At 45.7% G+C, this 4409-nt stretch overlaps 1 long non-coding RNA gene across 1 annotated transcript; it reads right to left on the bottom strand.

The window, feature by feature from the left end:
• Window positions 1–387: 387 nt before the first annotated feature.
• Window positions 388–1946, bottom strand: LOC114057456. The gene is made up of 2 exons (XR_003571226.1): window positions 1868–1946; window positions 388–489 (listed from the first exon to the last, which is right to left on the bottom strand). It is a non-coding gene; the product is annotated as an uncharacterized LOC114057456 (long non-coding RNA).
• Window positions 1947–4409: the final 2463 nt, after the last annotated feature.

Genomic DNA, 4409 nt, shown 5'->3' with positions numbered 1-4409 from the left:
TAACTTTGAGAGTGCCCAAAAATGAGCCAGTTGCCCAGAGAAGTTGTGGAAGTTGTGTCTTCCTCCTGCACGGAGATACTCAAAACCCAACTGAACACCATCCTTGGCAACCTGTGCTAGCTCACTAGCCAGTTTATTGATTCTGTGAAATATTTCCTGTTTTCTCAAATGCGAAAAGAGACACAGAGCTCCAGGAAGCTTGATGTGTGTAGTAGGAAGGCAAGGTCACAAACTCCTCTCTGTAAGGGGCTGGCACTGTGCTGGGAAGACTGGTCATCTTCTCTCTTACAAATTCCTTCCAGATTCATTTAAGACAATGTTTACAGTATCTATTCCACCACTGATGAACAATTTTGCTCTGTTTGTTTCACAAAGAGACACTTAAAATCTTGCTCATATTTTTTTAATCATTCCAATTGCCATCCTCTGAGAGTGCCCTTGGTATTATCCAGCAGTGACTGAATGATTCCTGTTTGCTGTGAAGGTGACCTGCAAAGCAAAACACTTTCCCCCATCCTGCTTCTTTATAATGTATAAAGAAACGAGAATTGTTATTAATTTATTTTAGTTTTCCAGCATTTTTTTTCTTTCTTTGTTTTTAACCTCAGAACCATAAGGCTATCAGGGTGCAGCTGTGGATGATAGGAGCACCCGCTTTTTGACCTTGCTGGGGGTGTAGTCAGTCTTACACGAAAAAGGGCTTTGATGCAAGTCTATCTTCAGCCCCGAGACCTTCAGCAGACTCACAAATACCCTGTAGCAATGGCTAGGCATGAAAAAGAAGCCCGGAAGCCAGGACAGCAATATGCAATGCATACGTTGTCGGTATCTAGGGTTCCTGGTCTTAAAAAAAATCGTTGATGAGCACTGTCTGCATGAATGGGTCACACAGAGAGCACCAGAACTTTGCTTGTGCACTTCATGGGAGTAACAGGGAGCACGTCCAATAAACTGTGACTGTGGCCAAAGCAGGAGCCTTTCCATCTCTGAGGGAGATGAATGTCTGTGTGCCACTCAGTCAGTGTCTTACCACACAAGCCAAATGTAGCCCATAATGAATGTCTACTGCAAGGGTTCCACCGATGAAGTTAAAATCATTTCCAAGTTCATTTGCTTGCTGCAGAACATTTTCCTTCTGTGTGAAAGAGGCAAGTGTTCCTAGGCTAAGATCCACAGGGAGGTTTCATTCCAAAGCAAAATCAGGGTTGAGTTGTTAAAAGAGCTCTCAGCAGTCGCAAGCCTGGCAGAAGTCCCATGCATCTCAACAGGGCTGCGATTTCACCCTCTGGCTCTAATGGAGTTATGCCAGCAGAGACATTGGTCCAAACTCCCTATTTCTGTCAGTTGCTCTGTATTCAGTGCTACTGAAGTCCCAAAGTAGATCTTCCCACAAGAAATCTGCCAGCAAGAGCAAAAGCTAATGTGCAATATCTTATTGTACACAGAGATTAAAAATGTACAGAAGCCTGCAAATGCCACCTTTAACCAAGCCTTACCAGGCCATTACCATATGTCTGACAAGCTCCTAAATTAAGCTACAGGTTCAGTCAGCTGTTTTTTAACACTGATGACACTTCAGCTCCCTAATGGCACTTCAGTGCTTGTTTAACAAGCTGGCAGCCAGTCTGGCAGTCTGGAGACCCTAGAAGATAGTAGTTTGGTGCCTTCAGCATCTCTTAAGCACACCGTATTCATCCTCAGGGAAATATGGATGACTCCTGGGAAAGCCACACAAGTTTGAGAGGAGTTTCATACAGAAGGCAGTGGGACAGATGCAGTAGGAAATCCCCACTCTGCTGGAATCCTGTCCTGCTCCAGAAACACAGATCCAAGCTGCCTGCTTCCCCCCTGCCCCAGGTCAATGTACCTGCAAGGTGCCTGAAGCAGGAAGGACTGCAAGGTGTCTGATGCCAGAATTTCAGGCAGGTCTCTCTGCCTCCCCACCTGTTAGCTAAGAAAGCTGAATGAGTACCAGGGCACTGTAAATACCATGGGGGAAAAAAAAAAAGCAAGCAAGCAAAGTAAACAATCAGAATGTGCAGCATTCTTAGTCTTTCCAGAGGAGCCACATACATGTCCTGCAGCACCAATGTAGCCTTTTCTTCCTGGGCTTCACACATTTTAGCAGATGTTTTCATCTGAGAACACAGTCCTGCAAGGTGTTGATGGAATTTCTTCACTTGCCTGTTTTGACTGATCCCACACACATCAGCCAAATGACTTATATGAAATCTCAGATGTAGGGCAGTTCTAAGGTAACTTTCCTGCTCAGCTGTGAATCTGGGCTTGGACCAGAGGAATTTGGATCTAACTTTGCCCCATCCAGATGGAGAGCATAAGAGCTAGTGCGTCCTATCATTGCCTGTGCACAAGTCTCAAAGATTTGAGGGCTTAAAGCCCACTACCACTCAATAATTGCCATTTCTTGGGTCTCTAGCGAGTGCTGTAGCAAAAAAAACAGACCTCTTAGCCTTGCTCCTTCATCAAATTGATCTTTACTTCAAAAGTTTAGCAAGTGCAGATGGAGGGATTAACACTTTCCCTCTGCAGCTCTGCCAGAACAACCCCCACTCTCTTCACAGGGACTCCAGTCACAGTCACCTAAACCAGTTCAGTAACTCCTGCTCACATAAGGAAAACAGATACCAGCTTTATGCAAACAAAAACGTGAAGTGATCCCTTAAACTAGCCCCGTTGCCATGGTTGGTTGGCTGATGCCAGAGACAAACGCTTCCAGTCAGAGGACTAAGGCAGTTCCAGTGGTAAGCCGAGCTCTGCACAGACCTCTGCCTTCCCCAGTGAGCTGAGTCACTTGTTTCACACACATGACTCTGCACAGGGCAGCTGGCACTAGGGAGTTGTCTGAAGTGGCTCAGAAAACCTTCAAATACCAGCAAGGCGAGCCCTTTCCTATCAGTTTGAGCCAGGGGAGGCAACATTTCAAAAAGCTTTGCTTTCAAATGCCTTCTCCTTTTGCCAGCCCTGTCTCTGTCAGGAGTGATTCCTGCAGGCTAGTCCACGAGCTTGTCCCCTGACACCCCTGTGGCAGCAGCACATTCCCTTGGAGATGAGAAGGATCTCATAACTCCTTCCACTGCAGGAAGGGTTTTGCTTCTCACCTCCTCTTTAGTGCCTGGAGGAGGTATGCAGACATACCACATCACCCTGTTTGCTGCCTGGCTCCGCAGAGGCTAATGGCCTGGAAGTTCAGTGCTGGTCTTGCATCATCTAATGCTGACCTTCAAAAGAAAAATAGGGGATTTACGTCCAGGAAGGAGGCTTTGAAAATTTAATTTGGTTTGGATTTACTTTTTGTAATAGGGTGTTTCTTCTCTATATTCCTTCCCCCCCCCCCCCACTGTGGCAGTGTCTGTTTTTTCCTGAAAGTTTGTTGGTGGTCTTAACAGTATGGACTTCTACCTTTCTCAATTCTTAATAAGAAATAGGGTGTGTTAAATTTGGAAAAAAAATCCTTATCTTCCCACAGATGTTGTTCCCTAGGCAAAAGACCCACGTTTTGTCCACACTGCCACAGAGCTGGATGAAGATGCGATGAGCCCCACCCTGCTCAGGGCCATCACCAGCCCTCTTCCCCGGCCTCCCAGGCAGTGCTGCTCCATGTGTGACCACTGCATTCCTGTTTGGCAGACAGCGAGCCTGCCATTCTGCTAACAAATCAAAAGCAGCTACAGCACCTGGTGGAAAAGTGGGGGTGCAGAGATGAGTAACTGTGGGAATATTAGCCCTACCCTCCGTGCTGTGCAAACAACACTGCTGTGCTGCCGGTGATGTGGCTCCTGGCTGGCAGGCGCCAGGCACGGAGCAAGCTCCTATCTGCAGAAGAGCTTGTAGACACAGTCTCAGTTGTTTAGCTCTGTGTTAACAGCGAAAAACAAATCCTAAGTGGACTAAACAAATCTCATCGTGGCAAAGTGCTTCATAAATTACTAATTCAGCCTCTGGCAGACTAATAGGGAATAAAGCTGTTTACCTCAGAGTATGACATATTTTTCTTTCTTGCCTTCTCCCTGTGGCACCTGTAGATAGATTCTGATGTACAAAGCTTTGTGTCAGTGACTAATGAGTACCTAACAGTTGCTGCAGATTTCCATAGGCTGCACATTATCACTGCTATTTAAGACATCAGGAAAAACCTCAGAATAATCCACCTGGGCCAAAAAAGGGTCAGCAGATAAAAAAAATGTTCTTTCAGAACATCAAACCTGACGATGCAGCACATTTCAAGTGCCACTGACAACAAGAAGAGATTACCACAGATTTTGCATTTTCACTTCCATTTTCTGACCATATATAACAACAACATGCCTGCTCAGATGGGATAACAAAGGAAATTGTTCCTTCTGAAAGCCATGAATTTATTTGAAATCAGATGGGTACTCCCAAGTCAT

This window comes from Empidonax traillii, unplaced genomic scaffold, assembly GCF_003031625.1.
Source record: "Empidonax traillii isolate 1590-97213 ecotype Southwest subspecies unplaced genomic scaffold, ASM303162v1 scaffold134:size1062425, whole genome shotgun sequence".
Lineage (NCBI taxonomy): Eukaryota > Metazoa > Chordata > Aves > Passeriformes > Tyrannidae > Empidonax > Empidonax traillii.
This window is presented reverse-complemented; position numbering and strand designations above follow the sequence as displayed.